General features: G+C 50.3%; 1 pseudogene; it reads right to left on the bottom strand.

Moving 5' to 3' along the window:
- Positions 1–1,466: 1,466 nt before the first annotated feature.
- On the bottom strand, positions 1,467–21,557 carry LOC130118508 (potassium voltage-gated channel subfamily G member 4-like; annotated as a pseudogene).
- Positions 21,558–23,596: the final 2,039 nt, after the last annotated feature.

Genomic DNA, 23,596 nt, shown 5'->3' on the forward strand with positions numbered 1-23,596 from the left:
CAATATATTTTCTTTCAAGGTGCCCAAATAACCTCAACACTCAAGTGTGTGATTCTTTTTGGTCAGTGAGAAAAATTATTGATGGGAAGAAGTGGTTGATGGTCATCACTTTGGATCAGCTCTTCACCATTTTCCCCCATAGATATAAAGTACAGAGCCCATAAACACTACAAATCATTGCTTTTGGCCATATGTCACTTTCCAAATGGCGTTCTTCACCTCTGGTGGCAAGTTTGGCTCCCCTCTCCTCTTTCCACAGCCTCTAGGGCTCCTCTTAAGCTTTGTATAGGTTTAGGAGCATATGCAGAAGATAGGGTTGGTGGGGAACTTCAAAGTCCGCCACAGAGGTATAAAGTTGATCAGCCATAGCATGAAGATATGGGAAAGAGTAATAGAAGCTAAGTTAAGAGGAGAGGTGAGGAGGAGAGAAGAGAAGAGGTGATGAACAACAGTATGGTTTCATGCAGCGAAAAAGCACCACAGATGAGATGTTTGCTTTGAGAATGTTGATAGAGAAGTATAGAGAAGGCCAGAAGGAGTTACATAGTGTTTTTGTGGATTTAGAGAAAGCATACAACAGGGTGCCGAGAGAGGCAGTGTGGTATTGTATGAGGAAGTCGGGAGTGGCAGAGAAGTATATGTAGGGGTGGTGCAGGATATGTATGAGGGAAGTGTGACAGTGGTGAGGTGTGCGGTAGAAATGATGGATGTGTTCAAGGTGGAGGTGGGATTACATCAAGGATCAGCTCTGAGCCCTTTCTTGTTTGCAATAATGATGGACAGGTTGATGGACAAGGCCAGGCAGGAGTCTCCGTGGACTATGAGAGTATGAGAGTAGGGAGCAGGTTGAGGAGAGTCTGGAGAGGTGGAGGTATGCACTGGAGAGAAGATGAATTAAAGTCAGTAGGAGCAAGATGGAATACATATGCATGAATGAGAGGGAGGACATTGGTGAGGATGCAAGTAGTGGAGATGACGAAGGCGTGTGAGTTTGAATATTTGGGGTCAACTGTTCAAAGTAATGGGGAGTACAGAAGAGTGGTGAAGAAGAGAGTGCAGGCAGGGTGGAGTGGGTGGAGAAGAGTGTCAGGAGTGATTTGCGACAGAAGAGTACCAGCAAGAGTTAAAGGAAAGGTTAACAAGATGGTTGTGAGACCAGCTATGTTATACGGTTTGGAGACAGTGGCACTAATGAAAAGTCAGGAGGCGGAGCTGGAGGTGGCAGAGTTGAAGATGCTAAGATTTTCATTGGGAGTGATGAAGAAGGACAGGATTAGGAACAAGTATATTAGAAGGACAGCTCAGGTTGGACAGTTTGGAGACAAAGCAAGAGAGGCAAGATTGAGATGGCTTGGACATGTGCAAAGGAGAGATGCTGAGTATATTGGGAGAAGGATGCTGAATATGGAGCTGCCAGGGAAGAGGAAAAGAGGAAGGCCAAAGAGGAGGTTTATGGATGTGGTGAGTTAGTACATGCAGGGCGGGGGCTGGTGTGACAGAGGAAGATATAGAGGACAGGAAGAGATGGACCCACTAGGGGTCGCTGTGCGACCCTAAGGGGAGCAGTCAAAAGTAGTAGTAGAGGGTTGGTGGGAAAAGCTACAATAAGAATCCCGACCAAGTTGCTGATAAAAGCTTTTATCTGACCAGGGATGCTGCGAGACACCATGTCTCCATACCCAACTGTTGTCATAGAGGCGAAAGACCATCAATGGGACACTGGGATGCTGTTGAAGCTGAACTGCAGGGATCTTGCCGCTTTTGGAGCCACCTTGCTCTCATTGAGGTGAACCAGCGGTGAGAAGAGAACTATGGCCACGCGGACAAAGAGCAGCAGAAGGCCAAAAACTGCCATACTCTTTTGAATGGTCAGCCCCAGAATCTGCAGCCCCAAAGAATGGCAAGCCAGCCACATCACATAGAGGACACGCAGGGTTCTCATCACATGTAAAATTAGTCCCAGTTTATCCAGGGATCTTCTTCCTGTCCTGACTACATTATCCTGCCAAGACTCGTCTTTGACCTCCACTAGCAGGGAGACATAGGAAGGCAGGATGACAGAGGCATCAATGATAATGGGAGGGCTACAGACAAAGTCTAACTTGCTCTGGGCATGGAGGAACCATACCACAAACACCAAGGTGAACCCGGCCACACAAGTAGACTCCACCATAAAAATGATGCCATACTTTTGGGAATATTCCCTCTGTGGAGACAGGCAAAAATAGACTGAAAGACAGAAAGAGAGTAACTTTTTTTTCTTCTATTTTTAAATTTGAGACCAGTCTTCAAACAAAGTGAAATTCCTGTACAGAGATCACAAACTATGACTACAAATATTTAAAAATTTGTTCACGTAAGTTACAATTTGAACTAATATAAAAAAAGCTAACAATGAAAATCTATGACCCAATTTAAAAAACAAAATGATTTTATAACTTCTTGTTGTATATCATCTGTTGATCTGTGATAGAGGTTAGGTTGCATATCAACATTCTCTTGCATGTAAAAATATTCATCCACCTCACATGTGAATGACAGCATATGAATGCAAGTCTGCATGACCCCATCCATGTGATTGGACTATAACCCTATCCATGTGATCGGACTAGAATTTGCATCGCCTTATTTTCAATTTTTAATCTTTTTTTAGTATATCCAACAAAAGAGAGTATTCTACTTGTGAAATCATGGGAGGGGCCTTTTAAAATTAATTTTCTAAGGCCTTGTTCATCAAGGTCCTCTAGGCTTCGGCATACAGTGGATATAAACAGTCTACACACCCCTGTTAAATGGCAGGTTTTTATAATGTAAACCAATGAAGCCAAGATAAATCATGTCAGAACTTTCTCCACTTTTTTTAAAAATTACATCCCACAAAAATAAACTGAAAAACCTTCAGAAATATTTTGGGGAAACTTACAATAACCTGGATGCATACGGTTGCACACCCTTTTATAATTGAGATAATTGAGGATGTGGCTGTGATCAGAACTGACCAATCACATCCAAACTCATGTTAAATAGTAGTTGGTATACATACGCCTGCTATCAGCTGAAGCCTGGTTGCTGTCTGATTAACCCCAAATAAAGTTCAGGTGTTCCTGTAGGATTTTCCTGACATCTTCGTTGCATCCACCTGGTCTACAAAGAGCTTGCAAAGCATGAACAGAATCTCATTGTTGAAAGGTATCGATCAGGAGAGGGATACAAAAGGATTCCCAAGGTATTAGATAGACAGTGAAAACAATCATCAACAAGTGGAGAAAATATATCACAGCAGTGACATTGCCAAGAACAGGGCATCCCTGCAAAATTGATGAGAAGACGAGGAGAAAACTGGTCAGGGAGGCTGCCAAGAGGCCTACGGCAACACTCATGGAGAATTTCTGCCAAGTACTGGTTGCTCCCTACATGTGACAACAATCTCCCCTATTCTTCATATGTCTTGGCTATGGGGTAGGGTGGCAAAACAGAAGCCTTTTCACACAAACACAAAAAAACAAAAAACAAAAACAAAACATCCAAGCCTGGCTAAATTTAGCAAAAAGATACATCCAGTCTCTCAAAACCCTGTGCAAAAATGTGTTATGGTCTGATGAGATCAAGGTTGAACGTTTGGCAGAAAAACAACATGGCATATCGCCAAAAGAACAGCAGACCAATGGTGAAGCATGGTAGTGGCAGCATCATGCTTTAGGGCTGCTTTTCTTCAGCCGGAAATGGGAATTTAGTCAAGGTGGAGGTAATCACAAATAGCTCCAAATACCAGTCAATTGTGGCGCAAACCCTTCGGGCGTCTGCTAGAAAGCTGTAGATGAAGAGGAATTTCAAGCATACATCCAAATCAACAAAGGAATGGCTTCACCAAAAGAAGATCAGCGTTTTGGAAAGGCCCAGCCAGTGCTCAGACCTGAATCCAACAGAAAATCTGGAGGGTGACCTGAAAGGGACGTGCACAGGAGATTCCCTCACAATCTGATGGCTCTAGAACGTTTTTGCAAGGAAGAGTGAGAAAGTATTGACAAGTCAAGATGTGCCAAACTGATAGACTCTTACCCAAAAAGACTGAATGTTGTAATAAAATCAAAAGGTGCTTCACCAAAGTATTAGTTTAGGGGTGTGCACACTTATGCAACCAGGTTATTGCAAGTTTTGTATTTTGTTTTCCTGACATGTTTATTTGTTTTTCAATTGAATTTTATAGGTTGACATTTTTTTTAAAAAGTGATAAAAGTTCTGACATGATTTATCTTGGCTTCATTTTTTTACATCACAAAACCCTGCCATTTTAACAGGTGTGTAAACTTTTTATACCCACTGGATATAGGCCTTGACATGAATAGCCCTGTCCTCTGCTTCATATGCTCCCTGTCTTCCTCCTCTTGGTCATCTGGCATGGTGCTGATACACAGGCTGTCAACAGTGATTATCAACGTAATGATTGAGAGGTAGGCTATCACTTTGCTTGCTACCCCAGAATGGGGGTCGTCTTCTATTTCACCAATTGCATTCAACAGCTTTCTGCAGCCTGTTGCATCAACCATGGGGGTTTTCACTGCCATCGTCTTCTGCCTCCATTTGTCCTCCTTACATCGACGCTCAGCCATCTCCTCCATGTGGCACATCATTAGGTGATGGCAGCAGCACTCTGTGTCCCGGGTCAATGTCCCAATACTCCAGTTCACTGTACAGTGACATGTCACACAACCCATGCACAACAGGTGCAGTTTCCTCTTCGCGAGGAAGTTGAAAATGACCCAGAAGGCTGTGGAGTTACAGTCTGTAACCCAGTTAAAATATGTGGTTATAAGGGATGGTGCTATAGTATAGATAGTGTTAAAACCATTTAAATAAGGTTTAGTTTAAAAGGGTTTAAGAAGGTGGTTAAAATCATTTTAAAAAGTGTGATGTGTTTTAGTTTATTAAAGAGTATAATGTTTTCCTGGAAACTGTCTAAACCAGCTGTTATGTATGCACACATCGACAGTGCTGCATTTGATTTGGTGCTGTTCTATTGTGCTGGGATCGATTGGTGATGCCTGCGGGCTCTGGGTTGTTTGATCGGGTCTGCCTTTGATGCTGTGTCAGTCTAAATAAAGAATGCCACGGAGAGGTTGTGTCGAGCGACAGCGCTGTGTCCTGACGTGATTTCTAAATACCATATTGGCGACGAGGATGGCTGATATCTCTCTCCCACCACCTGCCCCCTTCCTGGCATTACCTGGCGAGCCTCCGGTACCATGGACTCGCTGGCTACATAGTTTTGAAAATTACATCATCGCCTCAGGGCTCGACGACGTGAGCCAGGCTAGGAAGACGGCTCTGTTGCTTCACTGCTTGGGAGCAGAGGGTCATCGTGTGCTCGGGATTCTGGGGAACGTCACAAGCTTTGCCGAAGCTGTGGGACTTATGAGCACCCATTTCGCTGCTCCACAGAGTGCCCTCCTTCGGCGATTTATATTCCGTCAGCGACACCAACTGCCTGGTGAGTCTGTGCGGCAGTACGTAGCTAATTTGCGAGGGCTAGCTAGCTCATGCAAGTTTGGCGCGCTTCAGGACGAGATGGTTCACGACCAGCTAATCGAACACACCAACAACGCAAAGGTGCGTGAGACTCTCCTGCTGGAAAAAGATGATCTGCTGCTGTCCAGAGCAATTACCATCGCACTACAGGTTGAGGGAGCAGCTGAGTATGCTGCTATGCTAAATACACAGCAAGTGGCCACCTCCAGTCAAGCTGCCAACGACTCCTCCCTCTACTCACGGCTGCCCCTCGGGACGCAACCCAGCCAGAGCGAGGCGGGCGCCGACTCCACTGGGGACGTCTTGCAACTGCAACGACGGCGTTCTCGGCCCCGCCCTCAACAGTCCTGTGGTAACTGTGGGTCTCGGTCTCATGTTTCAAGGGCTCAGAACTGCCCTGCCCGTGGCCAGACATGCCGTAGCTGCGGTAAGCACAATCACTTTGCCAACGTCTGTCGATCTTCCCCGGCTGGGTCAGAGGGCCACACCCCCCAGTCTTCAACCGCCGTCATTCACAAGGTGAGCTCTGGGCCAGTGTCATTCAAATCATGCACAGTCAACATTAATGATGTGTGCATCCCCCTGCTGTTGGACACCGGTGCAAGTGTGTCTCTCCTGAATGTTGATACCTACAGTCAATTTTTCGGTTCACTGCCACTGTCCGCACCCTCAGCTGTCCTCTGTGGGTATGGTGACTCCAAAATCGATCTGGTTGGCTCTCTCCAAGTGACTGTCCGCTATGGAACCAAGCTGGTGCCCAATGCAGTTTTTCATGTGGCACGCCGTGGGGCCAACCTGATGGGCCTGGACCTGTTCTCCGCTCTGGGGTTTTCCCTCTTAGACACAAGGGGGGCAGCAATCCTGACTGTCGCCACACCTTGGCAGCAGAAGTGGCCATCGCTGTTTATGGGGCTGGGCTGCCTCTCCGCCTTCACCCATCAACCTCTCCTCAACCCTGCTGTGAAATCTGTCATCCAACCACTGCGCCGCATCCCGTTGGCTCTCCGTGATGGGGTCTCCGCCGAGCTGCAACAACTGCTGGAAGCTGGCATCATTGAACCGGTGGACGCGTCACCTTGGGTCTCAAACCTCGAGGTGGCTAAGAAGAAGTCGGGGGGCCTGCGTGTCTGCGTCGATCTACGTGCAGTAAATAAGGCAGTGGTCCCTGATAAGTATCCACTGCCCACCTCAGAAGAACTCACTGCTCAGTTCTATGGCTCTGAGGTGTTCTCCAAGCTCGACCTCAGACAGGGGTACTTACAGGTGCCCCTCCACCCCAGCAGCCGAAACCTCACAGCCTTTGTGACACATGCAGGAGTGTTTCGCTACACCAGGATGCCTTTCGGTCTCAGCTCCGCCCCTAGCTGCTTCCAGAAAATCATGGTCTCCGTGCTGGCTGGCATACTGGGCGTGGCCATTTATCTGGACGATATAGTGGTACACGGGCCCACCAGTGAAATCCACGACAAGCGCCTTAACATGGTCTTCGCAGCCCTGTCCAAGCACAAGCTAACTCTCAATGCTGAGAAATGTGTCCTCTCTGTACCAGCCATCGACTTCGTTGGGTTCCGGCTGTCAGCGAGCGGTGTAACTCCACTACAATCCAACGTGGACGCCATTCAGGCCATCCCTGAGCCCAGCTCGGCCGCCCAGGTCGCCTCCTTCCTGGGTATGAAAAGTTACTACCTGAGGTTTCTTCCCCAGTACTCTGTGACCACAGCCCCCCTGCGCCAGCTGCTGCGTAAGGACGAGCCATGGGTGTGGTCAAAGGCATGCAGTGACGCTGTGCGTGATCTCAAGACTCAACTGACTTCACCACCAGTGTTGGCTCACTTCGACATCTCCAGCTCCACCTTTGTGACCTGTGACGCATCAGCCACAGCGATAGGGGCCGTGCTGTCTCAAACCCAGAACGGTGTGGAGAAGCCCATTGCCTTCGCCTCCCGTGCCCTCAACCTGACCGAGCAGCGGTACTCCGTGGGTGAGCGTGAGGCGTTAGCCTGTATCTGGGCTTGTGAAAGGTGGCACCTCTACCTCTATGGCCGCTCCTTCACCCTCAGGACAGATCACCAGGCCCTGACAGCGCTGCTGTCCACATCTGGGACAGGCCACAAACCCCTGAGGCTGCACCGCTGGTCTGACCGCCTCCGCCAGTACAACTTCAGCCTGCAGTTCACCCCAGGCAGAGACAATGTTGTCGCCGACCTGCTCTCTCGCTCTGTCTCCACCCCAGCTCCACAGACGAACACTGACTGTGTGGAAAAGGACATTGTCCAAATGCTACACACACCCCTCCAGGCCACTGTCTCTCTGCAGGAGCTGAGGGCAGCCTCCGAACAGGACCCTGTCCTCTCCCAGCTCCGCACCTACATCCAGAACGGCTGGCCTCACAAGGTCCCAGAGGAGCTGGCTGCGTTCGCCCGAGTCAGACAGGAGCTCTCCTGCTGGAACGACACCTGCGTGGCACGTGGGTTTTGCACAGTGGTCCCAGCTGCTCTCCGTGCACGTGTTTTGAATACGGCGCATGAAGGCCACCTGGGCATTGTGAAACTGAAACAGCGCTGCCGAGACCTGGTGTGGTGGCCGGGGATAGACAGAGATATTGAGGCTCTGGTGAAGGACTGTTCTGCCTGCCTTGTGAGTGGCAAGACTGGCCACCAGGCTCCCCCACCCCTGCAACCTCTCGCCTGGCCCTCTCAGCCCTGGGAACACCTGCAGTTGGACATTTGTGGTGAGATCCATGGAGTTCCCCACCACCAACGCTTCATGGTGGTCGCCTACGATCTACACTCAAAATGGCCTGAACTCACCACTTCCGGCACTGTGACCTCACAGATCATCATCGACTTCCTGGACTCTCTTTTCTCTCGCTGGGGCCTCCCAAAGGCCATCACCACTGACAACGGCCCTCAGCTGGTCTCTGCTGAGTTCACTGCTTATCTCGACAGCAAGGGCATCCGTCATATACGCACTGCGTACTACCACCCCCAGGCCAATGGCGGCGTTGAACGTTTTCACCAGTCACTGAAGAACGGCCTCAGAGCACACATGGCCCAAGGGTGCTCTTTCACGCAGGCCATCCGTCACACTCTGCTGCACTATCGGGCCACACAGCACTCGACCACAGGCGTCTCCCCAGCCTCTCTCATGCTAGGCCGGGAACTGTGCATGCCCCTTGACAGGCTCCGCCCCTCCACACCTCAGGCACCTCCCTCTGGGGTCAGAGCCTCAGTCACTCGTCAGCAGACGCGGATGAAGCAACGGTTTGACCAGTCAAAACGAACCAGGGTGCCAGACATCAATGTGTCAGACTGGGTCAGGGTCCGCAGGCCCCACAGGGACAATAAAATGGCTTCATACTGGTCCTCTCCTCTCCAAGTCACCCGTCAGCTGGGCCCAGCCACTTACCTCCTCAGCGATGGCACTCGGCGGCACTCCAGTCGTCTACGGAAGGTGTCAGCTCCGCCACACACAGCTGGTGACACAACCATAGCCATTCCCTCAGCATGGCGAGACGCCCCGGGGCTTCATGCAGCTCCTACACGGGCCCCAGACATTTCTGGGCCTCAGCTTCCCCTGCCATCTCCCTCCCCACCTCGGCCTGACCAGCCTCAGGCCGCCCCGCGACCTGTTCGCACACGTTTACGCCCTGGCCACCTAGAGGACTTTGTGTCAACCTTTCATGTTTGAAATCCTGCCGGGGGGGGGGGGGTGTTATGTCTGCACACATCGACAGTGCTGCATTTGATTTGATGCTGTTCTATTGTGCTGGGATCGATTGGTGATGCCTGCGGGCTCTGGGTTGTTTGATCGGGTCTGCCTTTGATGCTGTGTCAGTCTAAATAAAGAATGCCACGGAGAGGTTGTGTCGAGCGACAGCGCTGTGTCCTGACGTGATTTCTAAATACCATACCAGCGTTTACGGGGGTTAATGACATGCTGCAGTAGTACAGGTCGGGGAGGTGTTTCGGCACGGACGACAGAGGGGAGGGACGGTGGACGACGGAGCCGGAAGGGAGCGGCGAGTGAGCGCGATACAGATAACTTCTGTGTTGTATGTTAAGTTTAGAGTGCACAAACCATTGTGTAATTTATATCTTAGGATTGTTTACACAACAGTCGGGGTGAGAGTATAAATTATATATTGTCGGAACTTGAGGAATTTCTACCCGAAATTCAAAGACCGTTTAGGTGTGTGCTACTGCTAATGCTAAGCGCTCGACGTGTAGCATAGAGTCAGTTCATTACCCGTGAACGGACATTTGCTAGCTTAAGTTTAACTAGCGCCGTTGAACTGTTGGAGGGGTGAGCTGCTGCTTCCAGCCAGAGGGCAGAGCAGAGACCTGGGACGAAGTTTGGAGCAACCAGGGCTTCACTCAGCGTGTTTCTGGCGATGCGGGAGAGCGGATAGACATCAGACGGTGACTGTGCGAGATGCCAACCTGCTATTAAACCTGCAACCGGGACGGTTGAAGAAAGACAAACCAGGAACATTGTCTCAGGTATCCAAAGGAATTGAATCAAGTGCAACTGGACTTGGTTATATATCCGTGAAGACGTTTCGCCTCTCATCCAAGAGGCTTCATCAGTGCAAGCGTTTACCAAACACATCAACTCAGTGGACAAGAACATTTGGTTCACAAGGGAAGATGTAAAGAACAACAGTTTGCCCTTCTTGGACTGTGACGTCCACACTGGGGAAGACGGGAGCCTCCACATTTGGGGTTTACAGGAAACCTACACACACAGACCAATATCTACTTTTCGACTCACACCACCCTCTGGAACGCAAACTGGGCGTCATCAGAACTTTGCAGCACAGAGCTGATAATGTGCCCAGCAGCACTCAGGCCCAACGGAAAGAACACAAACACCTGAGGGAAGCTCTAAAAACCCGCGGCTACCCCAGTTGGACCTTTGTGAAAACTGCAACACGTTTCAGAAAGACCAACCGGGTGAGCGATGAGGAGAAGAGGAACAGAAGTGTAACGTCCCCAGAAGGCAGATGGTCGTACTCTTTTTTACTGATGTTTCATGTGTTTATTTAACAATCAACAACGTAAGAGCTGAGATGAGAAAACAGAAAATACTCTTAGATCTCTTATAAATAATAATATACAATCCAAACATCAACATAGAATTTTCTTTACATTAATGGCTTTTCGTGAACAGTGCAGTAAAAATAAGGTCAGTTACATAGAAAAATAGCCTACAGTAGAACAAATACACAATCCTATCTCACTGAAAACAAGACAATATGACATACCTTATTCTTTCTCTCCAACTGGGGGCTAACCAAAATAAGATGCAACTTCTCTTTCCACAATCTACAGAAAAATAAACTTTCAATGAACATGCATGCTGCGCAGAGCAGTACCCAATGTACAGAATGACGTTACCTAGCCAGGCATTAGAAATCAGGTTTACTAGCAAAGAAATCACCACTTTCTAAAGAGTAACGTTTGAGTTATATCCAGCAAAATATAGAACAGGTACAAAACGAAATCAATACCATCAGATTACAGAAAAAGGCACATTAGATACCTTGTAATCAATCCAGTAATAACGAGGGAAATTCTTCTTAAAAGATTCAGAGAAATGTTCACATTTTCATTGAATGACAAAGGATTACTGACAGAATCCTGCCTGATGTCTCTACTTCCGTTTGCGGTTTTCAAAATAAAAGTCCCTCAAATCACAATCAACCAATGACACTAGAGGGTCATTTACACTCCCTCCATTCAGGAGTGGTTTTATTACTCTGTAAAACCCGACTGATTCAATATCACCTACGTGTATGATTCAAAAATGCAGCCATACTGAAGTGACCTATGACTAAAAGGTTAAACAGTCGGTAGAAGCAATATCAGCCTCTGTACTGGTCGTTCAACAATGGACGGTTTTCCAGTTCGAGGTCCCACGTGTTGTGGTTACACCGCCCCGAGCTGCCTCCCCGGCACGTTCAAGCCACTCCCCCAGCTCGGACGTGCCGGAAACATCCGAGCGCTCGGCTCGCGCTCTGAGACGAGCGCTGCACTGCACCAGGTGTTTGCCATCATCCATCAGGCACACCTGTGGCAATCAGGCAGCCTTCTACAAGAAGCCTCCCAGAACGTCTCTCAGTGCTTCGACGTACTGAACCCTGCGGTAAAGTTCTGACAAGCCCTCCAGCGTTCCTTGCTTTTCTGTTTATTCCCCAGTGTCTTATCTTCGTGTCTCTGTTTCCTCCCAAGACTCTCCCTCCGCGATTTCCGCGTCTCCCTCGTCCCCAGCGACCTTCACGTTTCTCCCCGGACCTCTCCTGCGATCTCCCCCCTTGTCCCTCTACCTGGACCCCTCCTTTCGGACTCGACTTCCCGGATCTCGGACCTGGACTTTCTCGGACAACCCCTCTTGGATCACGGACTGGACTTTCTCGCCAGGTGCACGCACATTTCTTCAACACCTCCTGGTCATTTACATAGCGCACCACACATTGGCTAAAAACATTCACACATAGTTATACACGCAAACCACGGGACACCACACATAGTTTATTCACACATCCCACTAACAGAACGCCTTTTTTCACCATACATTTCCCTCCCACAATAAAACCCCCCTTTGTAGACTTAGAAGTCATCTCGTGTCTGTCTGTCTTGGGTTTCGCCACACGGGTCAGGTTCTGGTGCGCGAGCATAACAGAACGTCGAAGCCATTATGGACCCAGGCAAACCCAAGGAGCGGACGGTCCCTGTGACGCCCCTGAGCCCCGTCCCCCTAGAGGCAGTAGTAAGAAGTCACAGTTGCCAACTTGCCTCTCTCTGCTCAGAGCTTACTACTGCCTTCACCCGTGTCACCGGAGAGATCAGCGATCTTCAGTCCGGCTCCCAGGCCGCGACGAGCACGTTAGATGCCCTCACCGCGCAGATCGCTGCACTCTCCACAGCGGTCTCCAGGATGAGCGACCACCCTGCCCTGGCCTCGGTCTCTGCCCCCAGCTCGGCCTCCGTTTTCCCCGTTCCTGGTCCCGACGTTCCCCCTCCGAGTCAACCCCCACTGGACCCCCGGTGCGAGCCTAACCTTCCCTGCCCCAAGGCCTTCGGTGGGGAGTTCGAGCTGTGCAGGGGTTTCCTTGGTCAGTGTGAGCTCCTGTTCAAACACCAGCCAGCTAGGTATAGGACAGGAGAGACCAAGGTAGCCCTTGTCATGTCCCTCCTCACCGGCAAAGCCCTCAGCTGGGCCATAGCGGCGGTAGGCCATACCGAGCAGCTCGCCTCGGACTATGGTGCCTTCCGCCGCGAGTTCAATCTGGTGTTCGACCACCCAGCTGACGGGCAGGACGCTGCCGGCCGCCTCCATTCCATCCAACAGGGAGCCAGGTCGGTGGCAGAGTATTCCCTGGAGGTAAGGATACTCGCGGCAGACAGTGGGTGGGATGACACTGCGCTCAAGAGCGCGTACAGGAGGGGGCTGAGCGAGCCCATCAAAGATCTTATCGTTCGGGACCGCCCTGCCTCCTTCAACGAGCTCGTCACCCTCGCCCTCCAGATGGACGAACGGCTGCGGGAGCGGCGCCAGGAACGCGCCCCGCGCGCTGGCCCCTCCCATAGACCAACCCCCGTCCGTCCTACCGGTGCCTTCCCTGGGTCAGCGTCCCGTGGGCTCACTCCACCTCGCAACCCTGGGTGGCTTCTGGATCCAGGCCGGAGGAGGAGCCCATACAGTTGGGTCGGTCACGGCTCCCGCTGGAAGTTAGGGAGCAGAGGATGCATGGCCACCCCTGCCTCTACTGCGGGAGGTCGGGCCACTATATCAAGGCCTGCCCGACTCGCCCAAAAAGACCCGGCTCACTAGTGAGGGGTGTCCTAGTGAGTCTGACGACCCTTCCTCAGCCCCAGCCCAAGAAGGAGCGCAACCACCTCTTTCCGGTCACTCTCACCTGGGGTAACCGCTCACTGTCTGTTGGTGCACTCCTGGATTCGGGGGCGGACGAGTGTTTGATGGACACCTCGCTGGCCCGGCAGGCCGGCATTCCACTCGTCCCCCTAGACACACCCCTCACAGCCCAAGCCCTAGATGGACGTTCACTGGGTAAAATCACACACAGCACTGCTTCCCTCACCCTCACTCTTTCGGGTAATCACGTGGAAGCTATCCGTTTCTTGGTTTTGCGCGCCCCTGGTGTTAGGAATACCGTGGTTGGAACGGCACGATCCCTACATCTCTTGGTCTACTGGGCGGATTTTGGGTTGGAGCGTTGCGTGTCATGCCAACTGCCTTCGCTCCGCCCACTCCCCGTCCAGCGGCCTCAGACCCGTGCCTCCTCCCACGGATCTCACTGGTGTTCCTTCCATTTATCACGATTTAGCCCCTGTATTTAGTAAAGAAAGTGCACTTTCCCTCCCCCCTCACCGTCCCTATGATTGTGCCATAGATCTCTTTCCCGGGGCCGCCCTTCCCACCGGTCGGTTGTATAACCTCTCCGTCCCAGAGAAGGACGCTATGCGCAATTATATCACAGAGTCCCTGGCCTCAGGAATCATAAGGCCCTCGTCTTCCCCGGTGGCGGCGGGCTTCTTTTTTGTGGCAAAGAAGGAGGGCAGCCTGAGGCCTTGCATAGATTATCGAACGTTAAATAATATCACGGTGAAAAATAAATACCCACTCCCCCTTATGAGTTCCACGTTCGAGCCACTCACTCACGCCACGGTGTTCACGAAGCTGGACCTGCGCAGCGCGTACCACCTGGTGCGCATCCGGGAAGGGGATGAATGGAAGACGGCCTTCAACACCCACCTAGGGCATTTCGAGTACCTCGTTATGCCCTTCGGCCTCACCAACGCCCCGGCCGTCTTCCAGGCATTGGTCAACGACGTGCTCCGGGACATGCTGAACACGTTCGCGGTGGTGTACCTGGATGACATACTCGTGTTCTCCAGGACTGAGGAGGAACACCACCAGCATGTCCGCCTGGTCCTCCAACGGCTGCTGGAGAACAGGCTCTTCGTGAAAGCCGAGAAGTGCGTGTTCCACTCCGCCTCCGTGGAGTTCCTTGGCCACATCGTGGAGAAGGGGCTCGTCCGCACTGACCCCAGGAAGACCCGAGCGGTGGAGGAGTGGGCACGGCCCACCAACAGGACGCAACTCCAGCGCTTCCTGGGGTTTGCAAACTTCTACCGGCGCTTCATCAGGGGGTTCAGCCGTGTGGCCGCCCCCCTCACTGCACTCGCCTCCAACCTCCGCCCCTTCTCCTGGAACTCGGAGGCGGAAGCCGCCTTCTTGGCCCTGAAGAGGCTGTTCACAACGGCTCCGGTGCTCGCCCACCCGGACCCGTGCAGACAGTTCATCGTGGAGGTGGACGCATCGGACACGGGCATCGGAGCCGTCCTCTCCCAGCGGTCGGAGGAGGACCAGAAGATCCACCCGTGCGCCTTCTTCTCCCGGCGTTTCAGTCCTGCGGAGAAGAATTATGACATCGGCAACAGGGAGTTGCTGGCCGTCCACGCCGCCCTAGAGGAGTGGAGACACTGGCTGGAGGGAGCAGGGCAGCCGTTCATCGTATGGTCCGATCACAAAAACCTGACCTACGTACGGACGGCTAAGAGGCTCAACCCCAGGCAGGCGCGCTGGGCTCTCTTCTTCAGCCGGTTCGACTTCACCCTCACCTACCGCCCGGGCACCAAGAACGTCAGGGCAGACGCCCTCTCCCGTCTGTTTCCCGAGGGGTCCCCTGACGCCCCAGACACCATCCTTCCCCCGGCCCGGGTGGTGGGCGCCGTCACCTGGGCCATCGAATCGGTGGTGAGAAGGGCCCAGCGCGCCCATCCTGACCCAGGCAATGGACCCCGGAACCGGCTATTTGTGCCTCCCTCTGTCCGGCCCCAGGTGCTGGGGTGGGGCCACTCCAGCCATCTTGCCTGCCACCCCGGTGTCTACCGAACGGCGGCCTTCATCCGCAGGGGTTTCTGGTGGCCCACCATGGAGGCAGACACCAGAGAGTTCGTGGCAGCCTGCACCACCTGCGCCCGCAGCAAGGCTCTCCATCGCCCTCCAGCAGGTCTCCTGCGCCCCCTTCCTGTCCCCGGCCGACCTTGGTCCCACATTGCCTTGGACTTTGTAACTGGCCTCCCCGTGTCCCAAGGCAATGACACCATCCTGACCATTGTCGACCGGTTTTCCAAGGCCGTCCATTTTGTTGCCCTCACCAAACTCCCCTCTGCAGCCGAGACGGCGGACCTTCTCGTCTCCCACGTCGTCCGACCTCATGGGATTCCCCTGGACATTGTCTCTGACCGTGGTCCCCAGTTCACTTCGAAGGTATGGCAGGCCTTCTGTAAGGGGATTGGGGCCACGGTCAGCCTCTCCTCCGGGTATCACCCCCAGACCAATGGGCAGGCAGAGCGGGCCAATCAAGCCCTGGAGGCAGCTTTGCGTTGCGTTACCACCAGCAACCCCGCCTCCTGGAGCAAGTACCTGCCCTGGGTGGAGTACTCGCTCAACTCCATGGAGAGTTCGGCTACCGGTTTGTCCCCCTTCGAGTGTTCCCTGGGCTATCAACTCCCTCTGTTCCCCCATCAGGAGTTGGAGGTAGCGGTCCCGTCCACGAGGGCCCATCTCCGCCGATGCCGGCGCGTTTGGAAGACCGCCCGGGCCGCTATGTTGCAAGCTACAGAGCGGGCCCGGCGCAGCGCCAACCGGCGGAGAGTGCCGGCCCCAGCTTATCGACCTGGCCAGAGGGTATGGCTCCTGGCCCGGGACCTGCCCCTCCCTACCCTCAACCGGAAGCTGGCTCCCCGCTACGTCGGTCCCTACACCATCGACCGCATCGTCAACCCTTCGGCGGTGGGTCTCCATCTCCCTACCTCACTCAAGATCCATCCCGTCTTCCATGTCTCGCGCCTCAAACCGGTAGCCACCAGCCCCCTGTCTCCCCCTGTCCAAGCTCCTCCACCCCCCAGGTCCCTCGACGGTGGTGACATGGTCTGGGATGTCGACCAGCTGCTCGCCGTACGCCGCCGGGGGCGTGGGTACCAATACCTGGTGGACTGGGTTGGCTATGGGCCCGAGGACCGCAGCTGGGTTCCCCGGTCCTACCTGGCCGACCCCGCACTCCTGGAGGAGTTCTATCGGGCCCACCCCAACGCCATCGGACGGTCGCCCGGTGTCTCCCGTAGGAGGGGGGGGTCCTGTTGTGGTTACACCGCCCCGAGCTGCCTCCCCGGCACGTTCAAGCCACTCCCCCAGCTCGGACGTGCCGGAAACATCCGAGCGCTCGGCTCGCGCTCTGAGACGAGCACTGCACCAGGTGTTTGCCATCAGGCACACCTGTGGCAATCAGGCAGCCTTCTACAAGAAGCCTCCCAGAACGTCTCTGTGCTTCGACGTACTGAACCCTGCGGTAAAGTTCTGACAAGCCCTCCAGCGTTCCTTGCTTTTCTGTTTATTCCCCAGTGTCTTATCTTCGTGTCTCTGTTTCCTCCCAAGACTCTCCCTCCGCGATTTCCGCGTCTCCCTCGTCCCCAGCGACCTTCACGTTTCTCCCCGGACCTCTCCTGCGATCTCCCCCCCTTGTCCCTCTACCTGGACCCCTCCTTTCGGACTCGACTTCCCGGATCTCGGACCTGGACTTTCTCGGACAACCCCTCTTGGATCACGGACTGGACTTTCTCGCCAGGTGCACGCACATTTCTTCAACACCTCCTGGTCATTTACATAGCGCACCACACATTGGCTAAAAACATTCACACATAGTTATACACGCAAACCACGGGACACCACACATAGTTTATTCACACATCCCACTAACAGAACGCCTTTTTTCACCATACATTTCCCTCCCACAATAAAACCCCCCTTTGTAGACTTAGAAGTCATCTCGTGTCTGTCTTGGGTTTCGCCACACGGGTCAGGTTCTGGTGCGCGAGCATAACACCCACGTTTCCCATCTTCTGGTCTCCAATACGAATCTTTACTCTTCTAACAAGTCCATCCTTATCCGTCACAGTATCTACAACCTTAGCCAACTTCCACTCTTTCCGAGGTAGATCGCAGGATTTCTCCATGACGATGTCACCAATTTTGAGGTTCCTTCTTGGTGCATGCCAGCGTTGTCTGATAGCAATATTAGAGATGTATTCTTTTCTCCAACGACTCCAAAATTGCTCGGCAAGATATTGAACATGACGCCACCTCTTACGAGCATACATGTCTTCTCTAATGAATTTGCCAGGTGGCGGTAAAGCTAGGTTTGGTTTTGTAGTCAATAAGTGATTAGGCATAAGTGGTTCTGGACTTTCAAGGTCGTTCAGGTTGTCAACTGTCAGGGGGCGGCTGTTCACGATGGCCATGGCCTCCTAGAAGAAAGTTCGTAAGGACGCATCATCCAGCCTACCAGGTGAGAGTGAGAGAGAGGAGCAAAGAACATTCCTCACTGTCCTTATCTGTCTTTCCCAGACCCCTCCAGCATGGCTTGCGTGAGGGGCGTTCATAATGAAGTCACATTGCTTTTCAGATAAGAAGGTGTTCTGATGATCTGCATCTAATTGCTTTAGAGCCTTCGCTTCTGAAGCGCGCTCAGAGGGCGGTACACTCTCCATCACTGAGGTGTTGTTGCACACATTTGTGTAGTCTCAAACCACCCATTGCACACAGCTCTCTGGCCTCCCTTGCAAGCTGAACGGCTTCGTCTGCACTTGCCAAGCTAGTAACTCCGTCATCTACATAAAAACCTTTCATGATGAATCGTGAGGCAAGGGGAAACCTGTTTTCATTCTCTATTGCAAGTTGTTTCAGTCCGTAGTTTGAGCATCCCGGCGATGACGCTGCACCAAAAAGATGGACCTTCATGCGGTATTCCTGTGGCTTACTATGAAGGTCCCCATTCTTCCACCAGAGGAAGCGGAAAAAATCTCTGTCAGCTTCAGACACATGGAACTGGTGAAACATCTTTTCAACGTCGCACATGAGTGCAACTGGATGCTGTCTGAATCTCATGAGTACGCCATTTAGATTATTCAGCAGATCTGGGCCAGAGAGAAGGTGATCATTTAAGCTAGTCCCTTTGTACTTGGCCGAACAATCAAAGACAACACGGAGTTTCTCAGGTTTTTTATGGTGGTAAACCCTGTGGTGGGGAATGTACCATTTTGCTCCATCCTTTCCCTCATTGTGTACTTCTTCTGCCTCTCCCCTTTTGATGACTTCTTCCATAAACTGCACATATTGTTCCTTATACTTATCATTCTTAATCCGCTTCCGTTTAAGGTGAGTAAGCCTGACCATAGCTAGGTGCTTATTATCTGGTAGGGACGGTCTCTTTAAATGGGAGCGGCATCTCGTAGTGGCCACGGGTGTTCTTATGAATTCCATCCTTCAGTTTGTTTAAGAAGAGTATGTCATCCTGGGACACTGTCTTATCTGTACTAGTATCTTTGAAGTCAGACTCGAGGACTCTTATTGCATCAGCTGGGTTTACTGGGGGAAGCTCTCTGACAGCAACTCTGTGACATGTGTTGGAGATGTTTGATGAATCGTGCGATAGAGAGGGGCAACCCACAATACTCCATCCAAGATCAGTGAGAACAGCGTAAGGTTCGTTGTCTTCTCCAACTATCACTTTCCGTGGTGCTAATACCCTTGAGCAATTGTAGCCTATTAAAAGACCGACTTCGCATTCCAGATGAGGTGGGATTTCATTGGCTATTGTGGCGAGATGATTCCAGCGTTTTGCAGTTTCACAGGTAGGAATGTGCATTCGATTCCCTGGAATGCAATCTTTGGTGTACGCAGGAGGGAGATCAATTTGGTTCGCGGAATTGTATCCCCTGACTCTCAGACCTGAGACTCTCTGGCTATCTATCAGGACATCCCTACCAACCATTGTGGTTAGTTCCAATTTCACTGGATGTGACTCAGTTTGTAAGCTATTGTTAACTTCCTGGTCAATAAAAACAGTATCGCTTTGGGTATCTAGTAACGCGTAAACAAGCTTTTCTACTCCAGGATTATTGTTAGATGATATCCACACCGGTACAATCATTGAGGTGCTGGTGGATTGTTCTTTAGCCTCTGTATTGATGGATAGATTGGTTGCTTCACTTGTACTGTTTTGAGATGAGACTGACGATGTTTCGGCTTTTGTGTAGTTGTCGTCATGAAGAATCGTGGGGTGTCTTCCCTTACAGTGGTCACATTTGTGTCTGTGACAACAGTCTTTTGCGTAGTGGCCAGGGTTAAGACAACCATAGCAGAGCTTGTTTTCCTTTGCATGTTTTCGACGTTCTTCCAGAGATTTTGCTTGAAAGCTTGGACAGGAATGCAGACGATGACTGTTGTCTTTACATAGCAAACACGGGGGTCGTGAGTCATTTTTTGTCTGCCCTTGAGTTACTGTCTCTGGAGCTGTTTGAGTATGCAGGACACTGGATTTGGGTTTTCTTTCTTTCAGATTTAGTTTTTCTGCGTGAGACTCTGGGTGGAGAGCGTGATATGAGGTTATAGGGTTGCAAGCGATTTCTGCTTCTTTTAGCATGAAAGAGACAAAGTTCTGGAAGTCAGGAAATTCTTGACTATCATACATGGCTTGAGTGACTTTTCGGTTCCACTTTGCCGCTGCCCAGTCTGGTAGTTTTTGGACTAATTTTTGATTTTCTTCGCAGTCGTTCAAGATGTCAAGGCCTTTAACATGAGGCATGGCTTCCTGACATGAGTGTTAAGAAATCTGCGAATGTTCTGAGCCCTTCACCATCTTTAGCCTGTATCTTAGGTCAGTTGGTCAGTTTTCCTCGGAATGCTCTCTGTATCAAGAAAGGCTGACCATACCGTTTGTCAAGCCGGGTCCATGCATCTTTGTAGGCGTCGTCATCACTTCTGTAAAAGATGCCATCAAGTGTCTGGCGGGCTGGACCTCCAACGTACTTTCTCAGATAGTGCAACTTATCCGCTGAGGAAATGTTCCTTTTGTCAATAAGAGATATGAATGAGGCACGCCACTCGATGAATTGAATAGGATCACCAGTAAATACAGATGGTTCTGGTGCCGGGAGTCTGTTTAGGTTTATGCTATCTTGAACTGCATGTGCCAGATAAGTTACATCTGAGGCCACTGTTATGTTAGAGGGTTGTTGAATGACAGTGGAGGGAACTGATTGATGTGTTTGGATAAGCGTGGCAGACGCTGGATGTTGTGACAGGACATGATGTAGTTGGACAGGAGTGGAGGACACAGGTAGCTGTGATGGCGCATGATATATTTGGACGGGAGTGGAGGACACAGGTGGCTGTGATGGCGCATGATGTATTTGGACAGGAGACGAGGGTGTAAGTAGCTGTGATGGCATCTGCTGTTGTTGAGGAGTAGAGACCACAGGCTGCTGTGTGGTTTGCGGTAGGTCCGTGTTGTGAATGACAGAACAGGCACTAACTTCTCGATTGATTTGGTCATAGGTGTTAAATCTGGCTCTAAGAGCTCTTATATCCTTTTCTGCCTTCAGTCTTTCTAACTCACGTTTCTCTGCTTCAAGTGCTCTTGATTGCTGTTCTATCCTTTCCCGTTGTTTTTCCTCTTCCCATAAAATTTCATACTCTGCTTCCTTTGCTGCTAACTCTGCTGCAGCATCTGCCCTCATAGCTACGACAAAGTGATTGATAGTGATAGTTGAGATCTTAGTTGACCGTGAGACTGTAGAGCCGTAGATAGAGCGCGCATAATCATTTTTGTACAGCTCACGAATACGTTGTTTTACTGTTTCGTTATCAAAATCTCCATCGACTTCTGCTATTCGTTCATAACACAGCTTAGTAATGTCATTTGTTACAGCATCACAGGTGTCAATATGGCGCATTGTGTCAGGAGATGGAGTAAGGTGGTTTCTTATTTCAATAAAGAGGCTAGTAAGATCATCTCTCTTTTGCTTTAGTACATCAACGATATCTCCTATCTCACTCTCTGCAGGGTCCGACTTAAGCTTCTCCTTAACTTCACGTACCTGGGTCTTCCACTGTTCGTACATGTGTGAGAATTTTTTCTCCTTTTTAGAAGCTTCATCCATTTTCAATTCCCTAATGTTTAAGAAGCAGGTATGCTTTTGTATTTCACTGTTTCTATAACACTTCTCTGATTTAACCTCATTACAGACTCAAAATCTTGAAAGCAATAGTTACTTTGAATACCTTAACACATATAATAATGTGTGACAGTGACTTGATAATGCCTTTTAGTCAATTGCATTCAATTAATCCAGTCCATAACATTAGGCAATACAGCTATGTTATAATAGAGTTGTAAGAGTTGTAACACGTTTACCCAAAAGTGAAAATGTCCATTTGATTCTTTGACCATCACACAGAGAGACCATGTACAGCCTATAGACCTTAACTGAGATGTAGGACACAGACTGGCTCGACAGCTTGACAGGCGTAGTCTTACACGGTGGACTTTGGATGATAGGATGCAGCGATGGCCGGGTCGGTGAGGTCAAGCTCTTACTGTAGCGTCCCCAGAAGGCAGATGGTCGTACTCTTTTTTTTACTGATGTTTCATGTGTTTATTTAACATTCAACAACGTAAGAGCTGAGATGAGAAAACAGAAAATACTCTTAGATCTCTTATAAATAATAATATACAATCCAAACATCAACATAGAATTTTCTTTACATTAATGGCTTTTCGTGAACAGTGCAGTAAATTAGGTCAGTTACATAGAAAAATAGCCTACAGTAGAACAAATACACAATCCTATCCCACTGAAAACAAGACAATATGACATACCTTGTTCTCTCTCTCCAACTGGGGGCTAACCAAAATAAGATGCAACTTCTCTTTCCACAATCTACAGAAAAATAAACTTTCAATGAACATGCATGCTGCGCAGAGCAGTACCCAATGTACAGAATGACGTTACCTAGCCAGGCATTAGAAAACAGGTTTACTAGTAAAGAAATCACCACTTTCTAAAGAGTAACGTTTGAGTTATATCCAGCAAAATATAGAACAGGTACAAAACGAAATCAATACCATCAGATTACAGAAAAAAGGCACATTAAATACCTTGTAATCAATCCAGTAATAACGAGGGAAATTCTTCTTACAAGATTCAGAGAAACGTTCACATTTTCATTGAATGACAAAGGATTACTGACAGAATCCCGCCTGATGTCTCTACTTCCGTTTGCGGTTTTCAAAATAAAAGTCCCTCAAATCACAAACAACCAATGACACTAGAGGGTCATTTACAAGAAGGAATAACATAGTCATCCCGTATGTTTCTTGGGTCTCCAAGAAACTCAGGAGAATTTTTAACAAACACCGCATCCCGGTATACTTCAAACCCAGCGACACACTCCGACAAAAACTGGTTCATCCTAAAGACCGTGTACCACACACCCAGAAAAGCAATCTGATGTATGCTGTACAATGCAATGAGGATTGCACTGACCTATACATAGGAGAAACCAAACAACCACTACACAAACGGATGGCCCAACACAGAAGGCCAAACTCCTCAGGACAAGACTCAGCAGTCTATCTACACCTAAAGGAGAAGACACACTCCTTCGAGGACAGCAACGTACACATTTTGGACAGGGAAGATAGATGGTTTGAAAGAGGGGTGAAGGAAGCCATCTATGTGAAACTGGAAAAACCATTCCTCAACAGAGGAGGAGGTCTGCGACACCACCTATCTCCCACTTACAATGCCGTCCTTTCATCTCTACCCAGGAGACTCAAAAGCTTAGCCTCCAAGAACAACAGTCGGTCACTAACGGCTCCAACGACTCATGACCACTGAATGGAGCACTAACGAAGTCGAAACTAACACCTCCAACAACTGTCGTTGCTAAACATCGGAACACAAAAGAGCCATTGACATCAATAGCTCTGATAACGACTGTCGTTGCTAAACATCGTTGCGAAACAGACTAGCTTGGTCTTGTCAGAAAGGCACGAACTGAGGAAGCCTCTTGGATGAGAGGCGAAACGTCTTCACGGATATATACCAAGTCCAGTTGCACTTGATTCAACTCCTTAGGATAACCATGACCTGGATGAATGAGAACATTCACAGACATGAATGAGAACATTCACAGA

This window comes from Lampris incognitus, chromosome 9 (genome assembly GCF_029633865.1).
Source record: "Lampris incognitus isolate fLamInc1 chromosome 9, fLamInc1.hap2, whole genome shotgun sequence".
Classification (NCBI taxonomy): domain Eukaryota; kingdom Metazoa; phylum Chordata; class Actinopteri; order Lampriformes; family Lampridae; genus Lampris; species Lampris incognitus.